The sequence below is a fragment of the Hylobates moloch genome, unplaced genomic scaffold (assembly GCF_009828535.3).
Source record: "Hylobates moloch isolate HMO894 unplaced genomic scaffold, HMol_V3 SCAFFOLD_18, whole genome shotgun sequence".
Taxonomy (NCBI): Eukaryota; Metazoa; Chordata; class Mammalia; order Primates; family Hylobatidae; genus Hylobates; species Hylobates moloch.
In genome coordinates, this window is record NW_026652293.1 from 75,242,666 (window position 1) to 75,270,012 (window position 27,347).

Sequence of the window (27,347 nt, forward strand, 5' to 3'; positions counted from 1 at the left end):
GAATTTTTCCAGAGGAAAAGAATGTCTCCATACTATTAATAACACGATGGGTGATCTTGACACGTTGTTGACTTGCTGACCACCACGGAACAAGCATCTCTTTCATGTCTCATCTAGTCTCTTCCTGAGCCCAGCCATCAGTATGTAGTCAAGATTTTCTACATAAATGATAGATTACTGCTAGAAAACTCTAGTAAACTTTAATTCTCCATTGTCAATTTGTTATATTACATAGTTTTATATATTATATGTTGTATATAGTTATATATAACAAATATATTAAAAAATAAACATAAAACTTTTTTTGCTTCTGTCCATGTTTATTAAGATGGAAGCTTTGGCTATATGTCCACTTATTTGTTTCCTTGTAGTTTTAAACTAAAGATTCTGATACATAAAAAGTGAGACCCAATCAACAGGCTCTTGGATTCCTTCCAATAGAACAGTTTTCAACAACCTCTCTCCCTGCAGGGTTTCATATCAAAAGGACAGGAGAGATCACCAGTATTTTAAAATTCTGTTTCCAGATTCATAAATTTGGAATGGAATGCCTATACAGAATTCCTCGTTTTTCAAAATGCATTCATTTTTACTAAAATCTGATTTTTGAATAGAATTCTGATACAAGTATACAGTGACTACAAATGGATGAATCAAGAAGACATTTATGTTTTAGTCTCCTAAAGTATATATGAGCCACTGTCAAACCCAAGAGGGAAATGTCTTAAATGACTTTATTTCCAGAAGCTCCCACGGCTCAATCACGTGCTATATTAATCCTTGGCAAGTCTCTGAAGCATGTCGTTAATCCGAAAACTCCCTCTCTTGAATCTCTACCTATCATGAGGTCAAATTCATTCGCACATATATGGCCCTTCACATGTAGATTGATTCTTTCTCTAGGAATGGATTCTAAAGAATCAATAGTCATTTACAAAGTGACAACATGACAACACATTCTGTACAAATTCACCTGATTAGATGTGTCAAAAAAAAAGACACAGGCCAGGTTCTGCAGTCCAGGACATATGAATGACTCCACATGTCAACACTGCAGTCCAGAAATTAAAAACAAAATCTGGTTGTCATCTTGGTTGTACCACTAACTAGTTGTGACCTTGGAAAATTACTTAATCACTCTGAACCTTGATTACTTATCTATAACAGAGGCATTAGAGCTAGAGCTCCATAATACTTAAGAGGTCTTTGGACAAAAAACTAAGCTATTGTGTTATGGGCTTTTTTCCTTGTTTACCACCCTTCTTAGCTCCTTGCTCCATTTCTTTCATAAAAGGAAAAATGAGGGGAAAAAATGCTATTAAGACATCAATAATTTTGAAATTAAACAGAAATATCCTTGTACCTGTTGTTTTCCTGGTTCTTTGCCTTGAGTGTACAAACATGGTCAAATCTTACAGCCTTCAGGCTATGACATGCTGAAGAGCAGGTGATACGACTTGGGATGTTCACACAACAAATTTTTATTACATGTCTGCTACGTTAGACGCTCTTCAAGCAAGGCACAAAACCAAAGCCTCTTGAGATCAAGAAGTAAGATCTAGAGAATGTTAGATAGTTACAGGTGATGAATCAAATGTGAGAAGTAAGGAAAAGGGAGAAATAAAGGATGATTCCATCTGTTGGTATGTTTAGGGCTTGAGCCATTGGTTAGGTAATAGTGACATTTGGTGAGATCAGGGAAAATAGGTGGGGGAAGAGGGAATACAAGTTGGTGGAGGCCAGGCTGAATGAATTACTCTGTTTAGGAAATAGTAAGTTTGAGATGCCTAGTAAACATCCAAATGCTGATATCACATAGGCAGTTAGACATGTGAGTCTGGAGCTTTGGACAGAAATTAGGGAAAGAACTTCAATTTGGGAATCATGCCTCATAGGTGGTTTTTAAAGCACTGGGTCTAGAGAGAAAGTATAGGTAGCCAAGATTATCCAGGATTGAGCTGTGAGAGGATCCAGTAGTTAGAGGTCAGGTAGAGGAGGCAGAGTCAGCATAAAAGACAGATTCAGCCACAACAGCAAGAAGAAAATTAAGAGAGTGTGGTGGCTCAAAACCAAAATAGTTTTTCAAAAATAAGCAAACACTTAACTATGTAAAATACTGCTGAGGGGGGTGGGTAGATAAGGTGACCACTGGATTCAGCAACGTGAGAATCACTGGAAACTTTCCAAAGCACAATTTTAGTTGAGTAGTGGGAACAGAAAAGAGACTGGAATGAGTTGAAGAAAGAATGGGAAGTAAACAGACGGGGACTCATAGTCTAGTCAACTACCTCAGGAAGTTCTGTTCAGAAGGCCAGCAGGGAAAAATGATGTGAAACCACAAGATTACTGGCTGGTATTTATATCCTAAAAGAGATGACCAGTACAAGGACTGTTTGATGCAGAGACATTTGGAATCACTGATCAAAGACTCTTTGAAGGCAATCAGGGATAAGTTCCAGAATCCAAGAGGAAGACTCTTCTTCTACAGTATCAGGAGGAGATATAAAGGTGTATATATGAGTGAATACCTTTTATAATTAGTGGTAGAAAGGTAGTTTAAACATCTTCTGGCTGGGCTCGGTGACTCATGCCTGTAATCCCACCACTTTGGGAGGCTGAGGTGGGTGATTACCTGAGGTTGGGAGTTCGAGACCAGCCTGGCCAACAAGGTGAAACCCTGTTTCTACTAAGAATACAAAATTAGCCAGGCGTGGTGGTGGGTGCCTGTAATTCAAGCTACTTGGGAGGCTGAAGAACGTAAGTGAAGTAAAGAGGAAAGTACAGAAAAGGAGAGATGGGCGGGTGAAAAACGGAGAAGTGATTAGAAGCATGAGCTCAGTGGTGTGAAACAATTGTTGCAGAAGGAATTACAAAGGACTGTGTTGGACAAAGAGGGGGAAGGCTCAGAAAATGGGATGCTCAGGACAGAGTTAGTGCACTTAACGATGATGACACAGTCCGAGGGAGTAGGTGCTGAGTTGGGAAACGGAGAGAAAAAAGTAAATGGAGGTGGGAAAATCAAGGGGCTGGTAGACACCCTGTGTGGGTGTCAAGTTCACCAGGATTGACAGCAGACATAGGGATGGAGAGGGCCACTGTGAGCCAAGAGCTCAAGTCATTCTCTTCAGATGAAAAAGAATGACCAGGAAGTCAGAAGATGATCTTAACAAGAGGCTGAATGAGTCACAAGGGAACTGAGGGTTTTGGAGAAAGGAGGTATATTAGTCCGGGTTCTCTAGAGGAACAGAACTAACAGGATAGATGTATATATGAAGGGGAGTCTATTAAGGAGTATTGACTTGCACAATCTCAAGGTAAAGTCCCACAATAGGCCATCTGCAAGCTGAGGAGCAAGGAAGCCAGTCCAAGTCCCAAAATCTCAAAAGCAGGGAAGCTGACAGTGCACCCTTCAGCCTGTGGCCAAAGGCGCCAGAGCCCCTGGCAAACTAGGTAAGTCCAAGAGTCCAAAAGCTGAAGAATTTGGAGTCTGATGTTTGAGGGCAGGAAGCATCCAGCATGGGAGAAAGATGGAGGTCAGAAGACTCAGCAAGTCTAGTCCTTCCGTGTTCTTCTGCCTGCTGTATTCTAGCCGCACTGGCAGCTGATTAGGTGGTGCCTACCCAGATTGAGTCTACTGACTCAAATGTTAATCTCCTTTGGCAACACCCTCACAGATGCACCCATGAATAAGACTTTGCATCCTTCAATCCAATCAAGTTGACACTCAATATTAACCATCACAGGAGGACTAAAACTTAGAAAAATGTTTAAGATATTAAAATAAAAACAGCCTCCAGTGGGGAAAACCATAGGCAAAATGGTGTTATTGGAGGTTCCAGTTAGCAAGAAGTTCAGAAGAATGTTCCAATTACACACTGTAAACGGCGAATCAGGTCCAGACTCCAAATACAGGGCTTTTTCTACTTTATCACATTTGCCATATGGTAAATGTATGTTTTCTTTTTGGTCTTTAGATTTGTTTTGAGACTTTTGTGATTATTTCTGGAGATAAGTGGAAAATCACAGAGGAAGGCCCTGAAATCTCTCTAAGGTATATATGAGATTTAGATCTTAATTGCTTTCTGATAATATATACATTTATGCTCTCTTTTTAGCATTATAAATAGAAATAACCTAAAATATGAATAATTAAATTATTTTTGATTAACCTTATTTTAATTAAAAAAGGAGTGTAGACGTTCAAACATTTGCACCTTTCCTTTTTGTCTCTTTCCTCCTGTGACTGCATGTTAACCCTCTGCTTAGACACTGATATGAGAAGCCTTCCTGATACCATCAGCTGCTCCTTGTCGTTTTACTTCTTATTTTTCTTGAGCCCATATCTTACTCTCTTTGAGAACATCCCAGGTGAATTCTCCCAATTTGATATGATGTTAAGGATTTAAGAGACCAAAATGTTGGAAATGTATGTTCACACACACACACACACACATACACAATCCAAATGTTGCCACTTTCTAGCTGTGTGACATTGACCTTATTTCCTAACTGCTTAACTGTACTGTAAAATGAAGGTAATAAAAGTAGCTATACCATACGGCAGTCACGGGAACTAAATAGGAAAACACATACATAGAGGTGAACAGAGCCTGAGGCATAGTGAGTACTGAATGAATGTTAATTCTGATGCATGTTACATATGCACTGTGCTTGTACATTTACACAGACATGCACACCTGAGGAGAAGAATAGGCTCCCCCTGAATTTCACATGTATGAGTGAATGCTCTTCCTATGAACTTCTGTGTCTTCCTTTAAAACACTATTGACAAGCTCCCAATCTGTAGATCTTGAGCATCTAATCGTGACTGGTTTCCTAACCTCAGAACAGTCTATCAGCTCCTTGATTTCCCATTTTCTCTCAAATTTCATTCAAAAGCTCTTTTTTCTTATTTTCCACTAGTCCTTAGGATTATTGCCCTTTGATTTTGAACCATTTGAATTCAGAAATAAAATGGTGTTAGAAGTCATGTGATCCAAAAGATAAGTGTTTAGTTAGCAAACATTATTTAAAATTTTTCTTTTAAAGAAAGAAAAAATGGAGGGTGGGAGGGAGGAAGGGAGGGAAAGGAAGGAAGGAAGGAAGGAAGGAAGGAAGGAAGGAAGGAAGGAAGGAAGGAAAGAAAGAAAGAGAAAGAAAGAAAGAAAGAAAGAAAGAAAGAAAGAAAGAAAGAAAGAAAGAAAGAAAGTCGGATGTGATGATATGCACCTGTAGTCCTAGCTACTTGGGAGGCTGAGGCAGAAGGCTCCCTTGAGTCCAGGAGTTCAAGGTTACAGGGAGCTGTGATTGCACCATTGCACTTCAGCCTAGGCAACAGAATAAGACTCTGTCCCTTAAAAATAAACAGATAAATTAAAAAACCATTAAAATGCAAAAAAAAAAAATATTTTAAATGAGCAATTTTATGCCTCATCCAATATTTAAAGTTAATTTCTCTGTTGGTGTTTCCCCTGACAGTCCTTTGTGAAAACAGTCATCTAATTAAGTGTATGCCTTTTACTCATGCACCTTGCATTGCAGGTCAGAAAGGAAATGAATAAATTCTGGGTGGAAACAAAACTTAAGCTGTAAGATCCCCTCAAAGGTAATATGACCATATGAGAGATCTCCTCATATGAATTTGCCAACCTAAAATCAAACTTCAAATTTACTGTTCTAACATTTGCTTCTATGAAAACAGCATAATCTTACCTGGATTCTATCAGTAATGCCCAGATACATGCAAATTCCTTAAATTATAGGCATCCATAATAACTGTCATCTGAAAAGCAAAGTGAAGAGATCTATTCAGTACATGACACTTAGCTCAATTTTAAATTGGTCAAAATGAGGTAACTTAAAATTTAGTTGTTTCAGAAGAGACGTGGAACTCTTCTCACTCTTACTTCTCCTTAGGATTATTGTCAAAACTAAGTAGATTGCTTGCCATAGTCAACAAAAGTCTGCAGCCACCTCACGCCCTATTGAATGAGAGGCTATTGGATGGCTATGATCAAAAAGATAAGAGGTTAACAAATGTTGATGAGGTTGTGGAGGAAAGGGAAGCCTCGTACTCTCTTGGTGGGAATGCAGACTGGTACAGCCTTTACAAAAGACACTATGAAGGTTCCCACAGAAATTAAAAACAGAACTACCATATGACCCAGCAATCCCTTTTCTGCATATACCCCCAAGACAGATGAAATCAACACCTCCTAAAAGTATCTGAACTCTCATGCTCATTGCAGCATTATTCACAATAGCCAAGATATGTAAACAACCTAAGTGCCTTTTAATGAAGGAAAGGATAAAGGAAAGGTGGTATATGTACACAATGGAATATTACTCAGCCTTTAAAAAGGGGGATGCTGACATTTGCCACCACATTGTGGGCACAGAGGACATCATGCTAAGTGATATAAGCTAGACACAGAAAGAAAAAAGTTGCATGATCTCACATATATTTAGAATCTTTTTTAAAAAGGTTAAATATACAGAAATAGAGAATGAAACCATGGTTACAACGGGGGGAATAGGAAGATGGAGATCAAAGCATACAAGGTAGCAGGTATGTAGGATGAACAAGTCTAGAGAACTGATGTACAACATGAGGACTAAAGTTAATACAATTGGATTGTATTAGGGATTTTTTTTTTTGAGACAGAGTCTCACTCTGTGCCCAAAGCTGGAGGGCAGTGGTGCCATCTCAGCTCACTGCAACCTCCGCCCCTCAGGTTCAAGCGGTTCTACTGCCTCAGCTTCCCGAGTAGCTGGGATTACAGGCACCTGCCACCGTGCCCGGCCAATTTTTTGTATTTTTAGTAGAGACAGAGTTTCACCATCTTGGCCAGGCTGGTCTTCAACTACTGACCCTGTGATTCACCCGCCTTGGTCTCCCAAAGTAGTGGGATTACAGGTGTGAGCCACCACGCCTGGCTGTATTAGGGATTTTTATGAAATAAGTAGATCTTAGCTGCTTTTGCCACAAAAAAAAGGAACTATGTGAGATGAAAATATGTTCATCTTCTTCACTATAGCAATCATTTTACATCTACGTGTATCCTGTAACATCATGCTGCAAACCCCAAATATGCACAATAAAATCTACTTCTGAAGTCTTCAGATGAAGTGTTCCTAGAAACCGAGCTAGATGGTAAGAAGTACACTGAACTGGGGACCGGAGTTTCTGATTCAGATAAAATGAGGGGAGGAAGAGTGAAGGGGAAAGACTAAAATGTTTGACCTCCCAGACACTTTTATCCTCTACATCCAAATCAGGTCATAGGAAATTTGACTATCCAAATTCAAACTCAAAATAAAAATAAACTAGATTATTTCTGTTTCAGCATTGTTCTATTTGTTATGCTAAAAAATAGACAGCATAAGAGTATGTTTCATCTGAAATCAATTAGTATCTGGATTTACTTCCATCAGTACTATTAACTTTATGACTATGAAAATGTTACTTAAATTCAGTTTTATTGTCTGTAAAACTAGTAGGGAGAATTCAATATCATTAAGAGTTCTAAAAAAAACCTTCTTCTTTATGAAATAATTGATATAGTAAGACCTGTCCTGACAACTTAACTACATGTTGCGGGAAGTCAGGGACCCCAAACGGAGGGACCGGCTGAAGCCATGGCAGAAGAACGTGGATTGTGAAGATTTTATGGACATTTATTAGTTCCTCAAATTAATACTTTTGTAATTTCTTATGCCTGTCTTTACTGCAGTCTCTAAACACAAATTGTAAAGATTTCATGGACACTTACCACTTCCCCAATCAATACCCTTGTGATTTCCCATGCCTGTCTTTAATCTCTTAATCCTGTCAGCTGAGGAGGATGAATATTACAGGGTCTCAGGACCCTGTAATAATTGTGTTAACTACACAAATTGTATAGCATGTGTGTTGGAGCAATATGAAATGTGGGCACCCTGAAAAAAGAACAGGATAACAGCAATTGTTCAGGGAATAAGAGAGATAACCTTAAACTCTGACCGCCGGTGAGCCGGGCAGAACAGAGCCATATTTCTCTTCTTTCAAAAGCAAATGGGAGAAATATTGCTGAATTCTTTTTCTCAGCATGGGATATCCCTGAGAAAGAGAATGCTCACCTAGGGGTAGGTCTCTGAACTGGCCCCCCCCAGGGCGTACCTGTCTCTTATGGTCAAGGCTGTAGGGGTGAAATAGACTCCAGTCTCCCATAGTGCTCCCAGGCTTATTAGGAAGAAGAAATTCCCGCCTAATAAATTTTGGTCAGATGGGTTGATCTCAAAACCCTGTCTCCTGATAAGATGTTATCAATGACAATGGTGCCCGAAACTTCATTAGCAATTTTAATTTCGCCTCAGTCCTGTGGTCCCGTGATCTTGCCCTGCCTCCACTTGCCTTGTGATATTCTATTACCCTGTTAAGTACTTGATGTCTGTCACCCACACCTATTCGCACACTCCCTCCCATTTTGAAACTCCCTAATAAAAACTTGCTTGTTTTTGCGGCTTATGGGGCATCACGGATCCTACCAACGTGTAATGTCTCCCCCGGACGCCCAGCTTTAAAATTTCTCTCTTTTGTACTCTGTCCCTTTATTTCTCAAGCCAGCCGACGCTTAGGAAAATAGAAAAGAACCTACGTGATTATCGGGGCAGGTCCCCCGATAACTACATTCTAAGGATCAAATGATGTAAGATATATGAAATTACAAACTATAAACCATGAGTCAAATTTAAACTTCTCTTGCTATTGTTCTAACTGAGCCACATAAAGATTGGGTTAATTGTCTAAGATAATCCCACTAATAGGTCACACTGCTTCAAAAGCAGAATGCAACTCATCACAGAAACTAAAAAAAAAAAAACTTAAGGAATAAACACATGAGCTGGGGTTCGAACCTAAACTGTCTGTCCCAGGGCCTGGGTGCTGAATCACTATTTCATGCTGCGCTACATTTGCCAACAAGGATAAATTAAAGTCAGCAGTGGAGAAGCTATGGAGTAATTCCATAATACTAGAACCAATTTAATTTAGAATAATGGGAGCAGAGAGCACCAGAATACTAAGCCACGAGGCACTATTCTACTAGGGGAATACTTCAGAATGAGAATAATTTTTGTGAATTGAATACTTTTGAGATGTTGGACAATTCCAGAAAGTTCTCATCCTTCAGATATTGTGGTAATAGTCCTTCTTTTCCCTGGAAAAGAGAAAAAATATACAGATTAGGCTACAGTTATTTCCTCAAATACGCCAACCCATCCCTGAGGGTGTAGTACATTTACAGGAGGGAAAACTATGCTAGGGTCTGTGCCCCAGACAAGGGAAGCCAAGAGAACAGCATGGCTCAATGAAGCCCAATTAAAGGAAGTTCCATTTCATCTGACTCCCAAAGCTCACACTAAACTTGCTGAAAAGGCCAATATGATCCTTGTTATCCTTCCACACTGCTTACACAGACAGTCTGCGCCTGTGCCAGTGGCATAAGATACTGAAAGCTGACCTCTCCCTTAGGAGTCAGCCAATTGTCTTTAGCCCAATCCAAACTAAACCTTCTCTGGCCCTAGGCCTTCTTCTGAGAATAAAAATGTCTAGCAACTTAACTTTCTCTTAAGCTATTAAATAGACTTTACTAAAGCATTTATTTTTAAAATAATAGGTCTTTTTTATACTGCTAAAGTAAAGCATTGTGAAAATTTGGAAAATACTAAAAACTATTAAGGAACAGTATAATCTCGTTTCCTAGAATCAACCACTGTAGTATATATCTTTCATATGTTTGTGTGTGTATAATTCCAACTTTATACTATATATATAATGTCTATACAATTTGTTTCCTATGTTTAGGAATCAAAATTGTTACTACATTATTTAATGCAATTTTTTTAAATTTAATATTACATTGGGAGTACATTTCTATATGATGAAACTTTGAAAACATTAATTTTTAGGAACTTTTTCAGACTGTAATAGAGTAGTAATAAAATTAATCTTTGGCAGACAGTAATTATAGAAGTAAAATATCAGAAATATATCTATAAGAAGGCATTGGAGAACAACCAAAGCAACCAGGCTTTGAGGGGCCAGTATCCCAGAGAGAAGGGAAATACATTGCTGTGAGATCAATATTTCCCCTATATTTCCCCTTAAGGTATTTATTAATCCATAAGCACTTCACAGCATACAGACCGAGCAGGGAGATAAAAATCTTCAGGGGTTAAGAAAAAAGAAAGGGGCCGGTTGCGGTGGCCTAAAGGAAGCCAGACCAAGGTGCTTTATAGCAACACTACTGAAACTGAATAATAAAAGAAAATTTAAAATCAGCCAGAAAAAAAAAACAACATAATTGTACAAGCAACAACAATAATATTGAGACTGGATTCTTTAAAAAATAGAATCAAGAAGAAATCAAGATATTGCTCCATGCATGGAGTAATGTCTTTATGGTACTGACAGAAAGACTGCCTTCTTCAAAATTAGTATTTACAGAAAATATTCTTGATAAATTTAGGTGCAATTAAAACATTTTCAGACAAACAAAAACTAAATAAAAATGGGTTGTGAGCCTGTATTTTAGCCTTCGATAAAATTCAACATCCCTTCATGTTAAAAACTCTCAGTAAACTAAGTATTGAAGGAATATATCTCAAAATAGTAAGAGCCATATATGACAAACTCAGAGCCAGTATCATCCTCAATGGGCAAAACTGGCACAAGACAAGGATGCCGTCTCTCACTATTCCTGTTCAACACAGTATTGGAAGTTCTGGCCAGGGCAATCAGGCAAGAGAAAGAAATAAAGCGTGTTCAAATAGGAAGAGAGGAAACATGATTTTTCAGAACTATGTAGTATTTAACCCTATGGATATTCAGTTCATTTAATTTGTTTCTTCTTATTCACTAAAGATGTTTGTTATATTTTGCTCTTATAAAATATTTAAATATTTCTAAACTCTCATGTTTTACTTTTCTAAATTAAGTCTTTGGCTGTTTTCTAAAGATAAGTTCCTAGAAGTAGAAATGCTGGGTCAAAGGATAGAAACATTTTAAAGACAGTAAAACATGTTGCCGAACTGCTCTCCAGAGAGATCATCTCACTATTACCACACAAAGGTCAATCTTATTCAAGGCAGATTTGAATGTTTATAGCCCTTATCCCATTTGACCTTTAGGATATTTGATACTGTCAGCCACCTCTTCTTTCACAAAATTCTATTCTGCTTCGTCTTTCTGGGCATTGCCCTGCTCAGCCCATCCTCCTCTGTCTTTTCCCTGTGCTCAACTACACGCTTTTTCCAAAGGTTACTTCCTGGCCTTTTTTGCCTCTATCCTTTAGAGGAATTTGTCTTTGGTATTTTTTCTTCCCCCTCTCTGTTTATGATTTCCTATTCTGTCTTTCCAGTTTCAACCTCATCTCTTGTTCTGCATTTTCATTAGCTGGTTGTCTACTTTCATGCCCTATCATTATTTCAAAGGGAACTAAGTATTGGGAACAGTGGTTAATGAGTTAATACATATTTGAAAAGGCAGAAAGAATGAGTCCTGGTATTCAAAAGCAAGCCCTCTAGCTAACACGCCCTTCAACACCTAATGCATCTCTCTTTTCTTCTTTTCCCCTGTCCTTTCCACCTTCTTGCTGCCTTACTGAACTCTCTTCCCTTTCTTTGCTCATGCTCTCATCAGTTTTTGTTTGTTTGTTTGTTTGTTTTATTATTTATCCCAGCCACCTTCCTTTCAGAGCAAACTTAAGCCAAATCCATTCCTCCCCAGGGATCGGTTGCATTTGAAGCCTTCAATCTTATTGAGAATTACAACTGCCCTCTTCATAAAGGGATTTAAAGTGCCAGGGAGAAGCTGAGGGAGATACTGAGGTGCCGTCTTCCCCAGCCCAGGTAGGCAATGGCTCATTCTGCTAGAGCTAATGCAAGGTTGTCTTCAAAGGACAAATTCATCCTTTCTCACGTGTATCCTGACATGCCCTTTAGGACAAGCCGCTTCACTGTATTTTTATAAAACTGCATTATTAGGTTCCAACTATTTAAAACAATATATACAAGTCAAATACTCTTTGAATCATCTGTGAGTATATTGTCGTAAGTTGTTCACCAAACTCTATGAGAAAAACATTTCATTGATTGATTGCTGTGATAAGAATTTACAGAGGGCATTAACTATGTGCCAGGTACTGGGCTAGATGATGGAAACGAATACTTGCCATCACCTGGCAAATGCTCAGATTTTAGTGTTACTTCACTTCTGTGTAGACTAAAATGAATTTAATATGGATTCAGTACTCTGAATTACCTGGTTCATTCTTAAACTGTCATCTTGCTTTATTTATTCATTCAAGCATTTAATAAGTTTCTGCCATGTGTCAGACACATAGAAACTGATTGAATAGCCCACACAACCTAACTCCAGAATTCACCAAAAGTTCACTTTGCTTAAGTCTGACTCAACCACTTACTAGCTATCATTTAAATCTCCTAACCCTCAGTTTCCCCACCTTTCAATCAGGTAGAATAATAGCATCTATTTCATAAGGCTGTATTAAGTACTTAATGAGAAAATCTAAGTAGAATGCTTAGCACATAATAAGTGCTCAGTAAATGAGCTATTTAGCTGGAGATAAGGAATAATGCCTGCAGTCATTTGGAAGAACAACTTTGGCAGTCAATTTATAATATCAGCTCTAGAGAGCTGTTTTTCAGGAAAAGGTGAAGTCATTAGAGGTCCAGGTACCTAGAGAAACAGAAGCTGAGCTACAGTGGATGTTATGCACTCTTTCTCATCAGGTCTAATGGATCTCCAGGGAAACTAAGCAATAGCAGCAATGCCATTGCACCCGAAAACGATCATTGCCGTCTCTGCTACCACAGCCATCATCACCACCACTACCACCAACACCACTATTACTGCTCTTACTATCTGCAACCAATGCCTTCATTCCTACTACCACCAGCACCATCAATACCAATACAGCCACTATCACCATCACCACTACGGTATACCGTTGGCATCACCACTGCTATGACCACCTCCACTTCTACTATCTGTAAGCACTAGCATTATCATCACTGCTGCCACCACCTACGCCACCCCAACATTACGCTAATTACAATTACAACATTACAATGATTACCACCATGCATCCCGGTGTTTCTCAAACAATGGCCCATCTCTATCTGACTCAGGATTTTCTGGGGCCCTTATTAAAATGATAGCATCCTGTGCCTCAGCCCAAACGTATTGAATCCAAAATCTGTGGATGTTTTCTAGAAGTCTGCATTTAAGCAAGCTCTCAGGTGATCTGTAGGGAGCTAAAACAGGAAATCATGGATTTGAGGACGTGTGTTTCTAGTGAAACCAAGCGCCTCATCCACAAACTGGGATTCTTTAAGTTTCCACGGAAGCCTCTACTGGGCATTTCCTTGACTGGAATGTCAAAGACCATGCACGTCAACACAGAGAACCAGAGTGAGACTAAAGGTATGAGTACAGTCAAAACTGTGTTGAGACTGGGTGCTTATGCATTCTAGGAAGCTCAGGCTGAACTTCCTCTCCCTGGTCCTCAGATCCCTCACTCACACAATGAGGACATGCCCCAAGCCACATGCTTGCCATTGGCAGAGCCGGGGCTAGAAACCACATGTTCTGACTCTCAGTCCAGTTTAGTTGGTTTTCCAAGAAGGTGGCCCAGAAGAAGGAGGCAAGGAAAACATTAGCAAAAGCAGATGGATTTGGGGCCAGCTGTGAGTCAGTCCAAGGGCAAGGTTGAGTGTGTAACATTAAGGGAAATCATGACGCACGGTGAGGGACCAGTCCTCAACAGAAAAATATGAGAGAGGATAAAGTGGTGCTCGGGCACTGTGATTTCTGTCTTCCAGTTTTGCTTTTCCTTTTCATTTGCCCACCTCTCTCATGTCTTCTATCTAGTGCCCACCGGCTAGTTGCACCAGGGTCTACCCTCCTGTCCGTATCTACTGGTGTATTTTCCTACGTGATCTCCCCTATGCTACCTCTCAAACTTCCTCTGCTGCTATGACTCCCTGGACCACCCCGCTCCAGCCACACGGGACTCCTTAACATATTCCTGGGTCACACCAAGAGCCCCTCCTCCTCACAGCCTTGGCACTCCCTGGCTCTTCTGCTTAGATGCTTGACTCTCTCCCTCACTTCCTTTCAGTCTGTCCAAATGCTACTTTCTTTAAGAGCTCTTGCCTGAAAACCCAACGTAGAAGTAGTCATGCCCCAGCCTCATCTCTCTCCCTATTCCTTTACCCAGCTTATGTTTCACTATCTGACACACCATCTAAATATGTATTTGGCTGGGTGTGGTGGCTCATGCCTGTAATCCCAGCACTTTGGGAGGCTGAGGAAGGAAGATCGCTTTAGCCCAGGAGTTTGAGACCAGCCTGGGCAACAGAGACAGACCCTATCTCTACAAAAAGATTAAGAAATTAACCAGGTATGGTGATCCATGCCTGTAGTTCTAGTTAATTGGGAGTCTGAGGTGGGAGGATTGCTTGAGCCCAGGAGTTGAAGGCTGCAGTAAGTTACAATTGCTCCACCCACTGCACTCCAGCCTGGGCAATGGAGCAAGACCCTGACTCCAAAAATAAATAAATAAGTATTAAGTATGTGTTCATCTGTTCTTCTCTTTTCATCAAATTTGTGAATTTTTGAGAGCAGGAATTTAATGTCTGCTTCACTCAAACCGTGCCTGCCTCATAGTAGGCACTCAATAAGTATTCTCTAAATAAGTGAGTCACCCATTCTGTGGGTAGTCTAAGCTCTGCCAACACACATAATGGTTAATGCCTTACCCCTTTCCAGGCAATACATTTGCATTAGACAAGGACTTTCAGGAGAAAATATCCTAGTACAAAGAAATGATCCCAGTGGTGGATAGGTGTCATTCTTGTCAGTCCACCTAAGTCAACATTTTGACTCAATTATAGGGTGGCTTAGTCACCCTATAATTACCCTACCATCACTATGCATCACTGCAAACTCAGCACCTTGTCCAAAGCCTGGCACACGGCAGTTGTTCAATAAGAGCCTGTTGAACTGGAGTGTGTGGGAGGCTCTGTTTTGCCCACACGCAATGCCTGCTCTGTGTAATAATTCAACCGTCAAGTTCATGAGGCTTACTAATTGATTGCTGCTACACTTGTTGCTTACAAAACTAACTTCACAGCCAGCCTAACAGTCAGGTGCAAATTCGGTCTTCCTTCTCTTTTGCTGAAGACTTTGTGGTCTGTTACTGTGGTTTTATTACAGGTGACTTGCAGACAACAACTAGGTCTCACAAAAAGCCTAGACTTTTTTAGAGAGCAATCAATTGCCTAAGTTAATGGGCAATTAGGAAGTTTGAGATCAAATTGTATGTTTTGCACCAGGCTTCCCTAGTAAGCTATTTCCCTAAGAGGAAAAGAAAACAGTTACGCTAAGCAATTATACCTTAACCCATCTTATAGCTCAAGGATTCAGTTTTTAATCAGTGCTAAATTTATCAGATCTCGCCTGGATTTGCAATAGAACAGCTGCCAAGCAAACTGTGAAGGAACAGAATGCACCAACGTTCAGATGAAATCAACAAGGAAATCCTTCCTCATCAAACCAGCAGTCACCGTCAAAACAAGCACACCCTGAGTGATTGCTGCTGACAAAGGGAATGCCCGACGTCCACAGCTTCTGCAAAACACCCTGAGCACATGTCCGTGGGTAATTTTTCTCCCATAGCAAAGAATTTCTATTCTCTAGACAAAGAAGCCAGATATGGGGAATACATTTTTTAATGCATCTTAAGACGTACTAATGGTTAATGTAACTATTGCCTATCAGTTTGACCTGCTGAAAGGCTTTTAAAGACTGTGTTCACTTTACCATTTACCTAGTATTATTGAATAAGTTTTGATTTAACGGTATCTTTCTTTGTTTGACCCAAGGTTGTTTTGCTTTTCAAAGTTAGCTAAAATGACATACTGCTCACCTTAATGAGGCCTCTGATGCCTCTACTTATATTTTTAAACCTACCCAGTATTCTCTATTATCCTTTTCTACCTTATTGTCCTTCAGAGCACTTATCGCTATCTAACATACTTTTTCTTTTTCTTTTTTTTTTTTTTTTTTTGAGATGGAGTCTCACTCTGTCACCCAGGCTGGAGTGCAATGGTGCAATCTCAGCTCACTGCAGCCTCCACCTCCAGGATTCAAGTGATTCTCCCATCTCAGCCACCTGAGTAGCTGGGATTACAGGCACCCACCACCACACCCAGGTAATTTTTGTATTTTTAGTAAAGACGGGGTTGCACCATGTTAGTCAGGCTGGTCTCGAACTTCTGACCTCAGGTGATACGCCTGCCTCAGCCTCCCAAAGTGCTGGGATTACAGGCATGAGCCACTGCGCCTGGCTTAACACACTATTTCTTCCTTACTTGTTTGATTTATTGTCTATACCCTACCCATTCACTTTCCCAAACTAAACTGTCAGCTCCACAAAGGCAGAAATTTGTGCTTGTTTTGTCTACACAGGGCATGTTCAACCTATAGACAGTACCCAGTAAATATTTGTTGAATGAATGGATAAACAAATGATGGTTAAGAATGATGGCTTCAGAGTCAAACAAATTAGAGTTAAATTCAGGCTCTACCACCTAAGGAAGACGTTTAAACTTTTTCACCCTTCGTGTACTCTTCTGCAGAAGGGGGATGATAATGCTGATACCAATACTGAAACTAATAATAACAATAATAAATCTTATAATGAGTGTCAAGATGATGATGCATATGAAAACAACATTCTGTTATGCAGAGAATTCCCTTGGTAGAGGTGGCTGCTACTAATTGTTTTTTTGATCCACAGAATATCCCAAAATCTCTCAGGACCTGTGAGAATGTTCCTGGAGGTCGTGGGGGTTGGAGATCCAGGCTGTACTCACAAACCCCTTCGACCAGAATAGCATCTCTGCTTTGCTAAAATTTTAATTTCATTATTTATTTATTGACAAAAAGTGTGCTATACTTTTAAAAAGTTTGAGATCCATTGTGATCAGCAATTAGAAGAGAAAAAGTCCTTTAAGCAAATATTTAACTTCCACTTGTCTAGGACGGATCTCTTGTGCTTTACATTATGTTTCTGCATCTGACTCACAGGTCTCGTTGTCTCCTACAGCCTGGAGGACGGGAGAGGACTTGAAAAGTTGACTACGTGAAGAAAGAGGAGAAGCAAGGGAACGAGTTAAGTTACTTGCCAACTAACTACAATACTTGGAACACAGCAGGTACCCAGGAAACATTAGTTCCTACCTTTTTCTTTGTGGATGGAGAAGACAGACAACAAAGCCACATCCAAAAGAGCAGCAAACTTATTTCAAGTCCCAATGCCGATGATGTGAGGATTGCCTGTCATTTGGATCATGTATATCATAGCTCTCATGCAGAGTGGGAGCTTAAAAAAGATGGTGATATCGGCCAGGCGCAGTGGCTCATGCCTGTAATCCCAGCACTTTGGGAGGCCGAGGCGGGCAGATCACCTGAGGTCATCAGTTCGAGACCAGCCTAGCCAACATAGTGAAACCCCCCCCCACCCCACTAAAAATACAAAAATTAGTTGGACTTGGTGGCGGGCACCTGTAATCCCAGCTGCTCGGGAGGCTGAGGCAGGAGAAATGCTTGAACCTGGGAGGCAGAGGTTGCAGAGAGCCGAGATCGTGCCATTGCACTCCAGCATGGGCGACAGAGCAAGACTCCATCTCAAGGGGGAAAAAAAAAAAGATAGTGATATCTTGAAAAGATTTCAGGAACTTCAGCTTGGTCTTTATTTCCTTTTATTTTTTCTGCATTCACTACCAGAGATGTGGCTGCCTGTTTACAGCCTTAGCGCCAGAGCCAGCTCAGCCACTGTCCCAGGAAGAGCCCACCCATTAGCATTCTTGACCAGGGTCAGGCACTTCATTCACCTAAAAGACAACACCTGGGATTCCCTCCTAAATAAGTGCTGCATCAAAAGAACAAATCCTGAGTACAAACATGCTTGCTGTAAAAAGCCCCTCTCTTGGAATCACCAGGCATGGCCATCTGTGTGTAAATTTTATAATGATATGAGTGGCAAAGGAACGATGCACATGAAAAGTTGACAACATTCTGTTGTGCAGAGGATTCTCTTGGTAGTGGTGGGAATATGTGGCTGTGCTCCGCTACCTTGGAAAGGATGTCTGTCTGCCGGCTTCCGGGGCTGAACTCTCCCCCTGCTGGCCTGCCATACTTTGACATTCTAGTGAAAGACCTCCCTTGGCCAACAAAAGATGGGGAGGGAGGGATTGGCACAGGGCTGGCACACTAAGACAGGAAGCAGGACTCAGAATGACCTGGGGAAACGTGACCCTGGGCTTTAGGAAATGGGTCCTGTAACTGACAAATAATGGGATTCAGGAAATAACTGAAGACTTTTTCCCACCTTGGGGCCTAACTGAGAATTGGCTTGATGAGAGAGAGGCACTGAGAAGGAGTCAACAAATGAGGGTATCGCGGAGAGGAAAGGGATGGGAGAGAGGGTCATATGGAGAGAAGCCACCAGGTACCTCTAGGACAAGGTATGGTCAGAAGTGACAAGGCAGAACCTGAGTCCTGACACTCAAATCATGGCTTTGTCTTCGTCGAGGCAAACGTGAATCTCTGAGCCCTCAATCTAGCTTGATTCGAACTTTGACTTCACCCTCAGTGCTCACTTTAAACACTGCTCAGCCCATCTGCTTCTACTGAGCCCCCTCAGTCAACACCAACATGATCTTCACGCTTAGTCCCGAAGCCTCTGGAAATAGTGCTTGCCTGGGCTGGGCTCACTGGCAAAGCTCCCGGTCCTGTGACCCCTGCTGGCAGCCTGCCTGCCGTCCCCTGGCCTTCATCCTGCCTCCCTCACCCTGCCCACCTCAACATGAATTTACTCAGGTCAATGGCTCATACATTGTGTTAGTGCTGCCACCATTGTTGTACTAGAGATACAAGCCATGAATATGCCTCTGTCCCGACGTTCCAGAAATTTTAGCCCAATGCAATGTTTTTAAAAGCCTTTTAGAATCCCAATTCACAATAATAAATAATTCTACATTATGACTGCATGCACACACGCAAATATATTTGTATGTATTTATGTGTGTAAAAATGAAACAATTATGATTTCACGAAACAATCAAGGAACCATAAAATGAATTGATATCTTCCATTCTATTTTACTCATTTTTTTTAATGCTAATCACAACCCTCTAAGTTGATTTTATGATTTGCAGTCTAATAATCCCTAGGTTAGTGGAGGAGACAGAAAAGAAACAGGTTACTACAATGTAATTTGGAGGAGTTATTAAAAGGTCACAGCCAGTGTACCACCAGAGCACAAAGGAAAAACCACCAGACCTGGTGGAAGGTAGATGATAGTAATGGGCTTACCGCCATCTCACTGCAGAGCCTGTGCTCTGAACCACTGTGCTCCACAATCTCCCAGGGCCCCAGGAAAGTGACAGCAGGTGTGGCTTCTACACTGCTATGGGAGGACAGGTGTTGGAGCTTTACAGAGAAGGATGGGGAACATCACACACCGGGGCCTGTCGTGGGATGGAGAAGGATAGCACTAGGAGATATATCTAATGTAAACGACAAGTTAATGGGTGCAGCACACCAACATGGCACATGTATACATATGTAACAAACCTGCACGTTGTGCACATGTATCCTAGAACTTAAATTATAATAATAAAAAAAGAATATAAAAAAAAAGAGAAGGATGGAAAGAGTAGTAAGAAGTGTCCCAGGCTAGGGGGTCAGCATGTGGACCACCAAGAGGCCAGAAAGTGGATCCTTGCTGGGAAGCAGACAGGTGGTGATATGGTTTGGCTATGTCCCCAGCCAAATCTCATCTGGAATTGTAGCTGCCATAATTCCCACACATTGTGGGAGGGACCTCGTGGGAGATAACTGAATCATGGGGGCACTTTCCCCAATATTGTTCTCATGGTAGTGAATAAGTCTCAGGAGATCTGATGGTTTTATAAGGGGTTTTCCTTCTTGCTTGGCTCTCAGTCTCTGGTGGGCCACCACCATATAAGATGTGCCTTTCACCTTCTGCCATGACTGTGAGGCCTCCTCAGCCACATGGAACTATAAGTCCATTAAACCTCTTTTTCTTTATAAATTACCCAGTCTCAGAACATGCACGGTTGCTCATGCCTGTAATCCCAGCACTTTGGGAGGCCAAGATGGGTGGATCACCTGAGGTCAGGAGTTCGAGACCAGCCTGGCCAACATGGTGAAACCCCGTCTCTACTAAAATTACAAAAATTAGCCTGGCATGGTGGCTCCTGCCTGTAATCCCAGCTACTCAGGAGGCTGAGGCAGAAGAATCACTTGAACCAAGAGGCAGAGGTTGCAGCGAGTCGAGAGTGCACCACTGAACTTCAGCCTGGGTGACAGAGTGAGACTCCATCTCAAAAAAAAAAAAAGAAAGAAAGAAAGAAAGAAAGAAAAAGACGAGATGCAACAAAATTTGTCAAATTTTTCTTCTCCAGTCTTCAGCCTTCTACTCTGCTTTTAGGATTCTGGAATTGAATGGGTTTCAGACTAGATGTCCTCTTACAGTCCACCTGAGAAAGTGGAGGGCAGATGGAAACTGCAAGTTCACCTAGCTGGATAAGGGCAAGGAGGCCTCAACTAGCAGCACTTTCAGTACCTACACGTGTCCCTTTTCCTTTTTGCTGTTTTATACGGTAGTCACTAGATCCCTGTGGCCATTTGGATTTAAACTTCAGTTAACATAACCTAAATTTTTGAAACTTCCATACTTCAGTCATACTAGCCGCATCTGCAGAGCTCAGTAGCCACATCTGGCTGGCGGTTACTGTAGGAGATGTTTCGGTCCTCCCAGAACGTTCTACCAGACAGCGCTACTTTGGATGGCAGTCAGATGTTAAACACACATCCCATCTCTCTACTTGTATATTTGGAGACAAATCAGCAAGTACGGAACCATCCTTAGACAGCAGCCTGCCCTCTGCTTTACTCCAAATTGTTTCTAGTGATTTCTGGAAATCTTTTGTTTGAATCCAGGCCAGAGAGAGGGCTCTACCAAGACTTGCTCATTTTTTCTCTTTTTCTCTCTCTTGTCTCTCTCTCTTTGTGACACATGCACACACATGCACACACAAGCACACACACTCAGACACATACACTCACAAACACAAGACTCTTTTCTTTTTACTTGAAAATTTACTCCGGAAAATATACATACACATAGACACACACACACACACATACACACTCAGTTATAATCCCAGTGATATCTGTGATACCTGGTAGAATTTGAACCTTTCTTTCCTTCCCCAACAATTAGTAAAAATACAATCACAAAAATTCAGGGCAACTTTGATCAAACTGGATCTCCAGAGAATTACTAATAGGAACACTTATCATCAGGCAGATACATTACACAGAGGAATTATCATACCAGGAGCCGAATGGAACAGAATGCTGCTTCTAATGATGCTTTACATGGCTCTAGTTATAAGCATTGCCCTAAAGTTTGCTCAGAGAACAGCCTGATTTTAGCCAGCAGAGAAGGCCCACGTGCATCTGAAAGGCCTTCCTGAAACAGGCTGCATCCCGCAAACTCATGGGACCCCCAGCACGGGCCCTGCTCCGGCCTCGGCTCCTCATCCACACCTGGAGATGCTGACCTGGGGGGTTTGTTCACTGGACTCCACTTACTGCCCTCATTTTACAACAAGGAAGTTACAGAAGAAGAATCGGTTGTTAAAAGTTGCATGTTAGGTGACAGCAAGGCAGGCCCAGAACCTGAGTCCCCAGATACCTAGCATGGGGCTTTTCCCAGTGGACATCACCGTATTCCATTATTTGGTAAGATTCTGCAAAACTATTAATTTTGGAGGAAATATTTCTTGCTTCAGGGTCAAAAGAGAATGAGTAAAGCACCACTGGAAATATACACATGTGGTCACAACTGAACCATGACCACTACTGTGTCATTGCACTGAAAAAAAATTTTTTAAAACTGGACCTATAAAAGGCGATTTACCACGTTTTACAGACGCTCTGGTAAATGGCTGTGTACATGGAGATTAAGGCCATTCTTTCCTTGGTGACCATGTTCTGGAATTGAGAGAGGGTTTTCTATTTAGACAGATCTGGATTCAGGTCCTAAGCTTGTTCATTTTTTAGCTAGGGGCCTTTGAGCAAAACAAATTCTAGCGAGATATGGGGGTGGTGTAAAAGTGCCTATGGGCAAATTTATATGAAATAATGTATGTCCAGAAAGTGAGCAGATTAGATTAGTTCTGTCTTCCGCTTTGACAAACACCTATTCATCATTGGTATCTCCAGTGAGTGATCAAATATGAAAGCATATCTATTCTGCACATAAAAGCTACACCAAAGCATCGCTAATCTGCCAGGAGCAGTGCTATTATAAGTAATACATAAAAATGTCCACTGATATCTCTCTCTGTTGTTCTCTCATTCCTTCCACATGACCATTGTGTGAGCATTGTGCATTTGTCAGATTTGTCACCTTGCAGAGAGCACAATTTATCCTACATTAGCCTCGTGGTGCTTATAATAATTAGAAGCTTTCAATGTGTCAAATAGGTTGCAAGAGGATAAAATGTGCACAGCCTGAATGCTGTAACTGCAGATCCAACCTCCTTCTACAGCAGAATCTCCTGAGTGTCTTTCACCCAAGTCATGAAATGAAATTGTATTCTGCTACTGAGCACTGTTTGGTTTCCAGGCAGCAGAGCTTTGCACTTTTGTCTTCATCCAGAGGGGACGCCACGCTGATGAACACACAACGGTAAGTGAGGTTTGCCTCTCCAGAGCGTTTCATGTGTGCAAAGCCCTTTACAGGCATGTCCGTAACTTCTTTTCTCGCAGAAAATATCAGGGCCATCTGATAAGGTTATACAAATTGCCAGCCGATGGCCCCTGGTGCTTTGTGATCTTCTGTAAAACAAAGACCCCACCTTTGCCACTTGACAACAACACCGCGTTGCAGTGGCTCCTAATGTGAATAAAATAAGATCTTCTGATCTTAAAAGGCAAGACATTAAGAAGCACAATCATTTTGGGTTTTTTTTTTTCCAATATGCATTTAAAGTGGCAGTTATCACACTATATTTTCACTGCGGATCGAGTTTTCTAGTTTCTCATTAAAGTCTTCTTACTCTGCTCTAATATTTCCATTTATTGTGCAGGCTTTTATTTCCAAAGCAGATAGGGTTTTCTGTCATCTCTGAGACATGAAAAGGATTTTGCTTTTTTCCTTTGCAGTTGCTGTTTGAAGTCAAGGAATAAAATCACTGCATTATTTAGCATTTGGATGGATACACATCAAGCCAAAGAAGAGCCCCGTGCCTGTGGCTTCAGCCTGCTCCTGCCAAACAAGCGAGGGCAGTCAAAGCCTCCCTTCTTCCTTCTCTGTCCCCCAGCACCAGGACTAACTGCAGCAAGGCCTTCACCCATGTCTTCCCGAGACTTCTACATTCTGCACTTCTTTGAATATGGAAAATTAAATCCACGAAAGCTCAAGCACTTCACTGCATCTTCTCAGAACTTTTGAGCTCATTGCTGATGTTGGCATGAGAGCAGATTAAATATTCCCCACTCATTAAAGTCTTCAGGAAGCCTTGAATGCTGTTGAGGGAGTCATGTTTTAATACAACAATCTATAGGCTTTTATGTGCCCACTGTTTATGATTTGCAAAGACATAAATCTAAGGCGACTTCCATTTCAGTATGGCCTGAGGTTTTCCCCGGACTTCTCAGAATTTAAATCCCTGCGTTGAAGGAATAAAATCAATCACATAAGTTTTAACAGTGCTGACTTTCCCTGTCTAAACGTAAGGCGCTCATTGCTCTGCAGAGATAGTGTGGACAGAGGGTCAGAGAAACCAAGCTTCTAAAGGGCAAGAAGAGCTACCTCAAGTGCTTGTCTGGTCCACAAAGAACTTGATGATCAAACAAGGTCATCAAGAACCTCAGTATATGAACTCCATGACGGCAGAACTGCTGCAGGGCGGAGTCCAGTGGAGGGGGAATTGGGGTGCTGGGGCAGCAGAAGCCTCTGCCCATTATGCCTCTACCTTGAGCAAAAATGAATCTTTCAGGTGCTCCATAAGAAATCAATCACTACACTGATCAGAAACCATTATGGCATGGAATTTTCAATCATTCCTTCCTGTAATTCTTCTTTTAAGGGTAAGAACTCTTTGCAAACGATTTTATGTGGCTTCTTTTGCAGAGCTTACTCCATTATCTAGCCCTGGCAGAGTCTCCAACAGTCTCTGGTTTGCTCTTCCAGAGTCAGTCTTCAGTCCAGTGTCAGTTTTTCTGAAGGAATCACAGGATAGGACCAGAAGGCACTGTGGGAGAGAGGAATTTCTGAACTGTGTTTTCCATGGGAGAGCCAGAGGAAGGCAAGTTAGGGTCTAGAAACCTGCGGTCTCCACAGCCCAGAGAAGGAGAGAAGCGTGGCTGTATCTGAGCAGGTCGGGGCATCGGGTGCACGTGACTAGAGGAGGTAGTAAAGGAGGAGGCGTGGCCGGGTGCGGTGGCTCACACCTGTAACTCTAGCACTTTGGGAGGCCGAGGCGGGTGGATCACCTGAGGTCAAAAGTTTGAGACCAGCCTGGCCAACATGGTGAAACCCCGTCTCTACTAAAAACACAAAAATAAGCCAGGTATGGTGACACACACCTGTAATCCCAGCTTCTTGGGAGGCTGAGGCAGGAGAATCACTTGAACTCAGGAGGCAGAGATTGCAGTGAGCCGAGATCATGGCACTGCACTCCAGCCTGGACAACAGAGTGAGACTCTGTCTCAAACAAACAAACAAACAAACACACAAACAGAGGAGGGGGAATGGACACGTTATGTGTTGCTCTCATTTATGGCTGTCAGATTTAGCAGAAGGAGGAGAAGGAGGAATAGGGAAAAGAAAAAACAAAGGATATCATGGGACACAAGTGTACTAGAAAATTATTCATTGTCTGAAATCCAAATTCAACTGGGCATCCTATATTTTGCCTGACTACCCTATCACCAACTCCTCCGTCTCTTGGCCCTTCCACCGGTACAGCTCCACCATTATTCATTTCATAAGTCGTGGTCTACATAAAATTGTTTTAAAACAAGGTTCTGGTGCTTTAGAAAGTAAAAAGGATGGAATAGTTAAAAACTACTACTCCACCATAGCTAGTAGATTTTATCACTGCATGAAGGACAAGAGGGTGTGCACGTGCTATATCTTCGTGATAAGCAATTTTAATTTATTTGATTATCACTGGATGCATTCCAAGGGAAGCTGCATGTGGTCGATGGAATTTTTCACTCCAATTCTTTGCCCTTTCTACTATCCATACATTTTGTCCTGTGGCTTTTGCAGTTCCTCCCACTATAGGCAGAATTTGGCTAACCTTTGGGTTTAGCCACATGTCTGCTTTGGCCAATGGGGTATTATATAATGCACTGGCATGATTAGGCTTGTCCTCTTACACCCTGACATTAACGTGAGAAGAACATGCCTTGCAGAGTTGCTTACTTGACTCAGAAAAATAAGATGCTTGAAACAGATCTAAATTGAACTCAAGGCCTGGAGCCAAATCTAGCTGAGCCCAGACAAGCTGATTCACATATACATAAGCTAGAAATAAATGCTTTCTTTGTATGGTCCAGACTTTGGGGGTGGTTTGTTATGCAGCATTACTGTGGTAAACACTGACTGATACATACCGCCTCATCACTCTCAGGGTGTCTATCCAGGCTGCCAGTTCCTTCAAGAGCCCACATTCACACTAGCATGCATGACACAGACTTTCCCATTTAGGAAGGATATTTTTATCAAAAAGTTTAGCGACAATGAATTTTGAGAATTTCCCAAGATTCACAGAGCAGGCACCCACTAAATGAAAATTACCATCTAGATTGCTAATGAGATTATCACTAATCTTCTCAATTTAAAAACTAAATGTTCTTTCCAGGATTTTTAAAAAGCATTTGAAAGATGGAAATGAGGAACTAGCCACCATGAGAAATTATAAAATTGAACAGCTGTGCAGGCAACTCATTTATTAGAGTCAACATTTAACCAGGCAGGAGCTGGTGATTGTTATTTCCCCTTCAATGTATTCAAGATGTATGTTTCATTAAACTTGATATTTACAAGAAAAATCCAGTATGTAACAGATGGGAAACTTGGAGAACAATTTTTTTTAATTTTTGTCAGTGGTATTCTCCAGAGATGCCTGCCACTACACCTCCTCCTTCGAGCCCCTTCCTTGAAAAATGTCAAAACCCTAATTTCTATGTTGTTTGCCTCCTACAACACCTTTCAATGCATTAAAGCCAAATATTTGTACTCATATTTCCAAGCACTATTAGAAGGATTGGAATTCTTCAAAATTCACACGTAAACTGCATTATGTGATTGACTCACATATAGAAACCAAAATAAACTCTTCAATGAGACCTTTGTGCTAGAGATTATATCAGGAACTACAATCAAATGGCCATAGCAAATGAGACAACTTGCTTTTTTTTTTTTTTTTTTTTTAACAAGAACCTTAAAAATTACTCACTGAGAAAGAACATCAAGTTAAATCAAGCAAAAACACGGCGCGGTTCCAAAAATACAATGGCGTTTTCAGGAATTAGTGTACAGGAGCTTAACATCTTGCTAACACATTATAACACTCAGCTTCAGCTACGGTGTCAAGCTAGGGGTGGTAGGTTATTGAATTAGGACCCTACTTGTCAAATAGTTTTACCAAAAATATATTTTCAAGCCAAGAGGAAATGACCTTAACAGGTCTAGAGTCAGTTTAGACTAAAATGGCTTACTGCAATTTAGGTGTTCTATCTTCAAAATTCACAATTTTTGCACTCTATTTCATAATATATCTATGTTGCTTCACACGATAATAGTATTTTCAATCACCAGTAGGGAAAAAAAGTAAGTTTCTTCAAGGCTCATTGGTTAGTAGCAAAACATTCTGAGATACTGGATCAATCAAACTTGGGCAATGGGGCTGCATTCAAGAGCCCGACATCTGCGTAATGGTAAAAATATCTCTCACTTGATGTCAAAAGGTTTTGAGAATTTGGCACAAGTCACAGCAGTTTCTTCACTCCTTTAAAAGCCCCTTAGAATGAAGAGTTAATAACAGATTGGGTCTGATATGCTTTGAGCATTCACTCCTTCACCTATTCTCCTTGACACCCCCAGAGTTCAACCTAGGGAGACTACCCTTGCAATGCACAGCTCATTTGGACTTTAAAGATGAAGTTC

The 27,347-nt window shown here is 41.1% G+C and overlaps 1 long non-coding RNA gene across 1 annotated transcript in view; it reads left to right on the forward strand.

The window, feature by feature from the left end:
• LOC131381892 (uncharacterized) overlaps positions 1 to 16,239 on the forward strand; it is a 74,581-nt gene extending 58,342 nt beyond the window's left edge. The window contains exons 2-3 of the long non-coding RNA XR_009210925.1: positions 15,517 to 15,724; positions 16,137 to 16,239. This is a non-coding gene — a long non-coding RNA (uncharacterized LOC131381892). The remainder of the gene's footprint in view (positions 1 to 15,516; positions 15,725 to 16,136) is intronic.
• Positions 16,240 to 27,347: the final 11,108 nt, after the last annotated feature.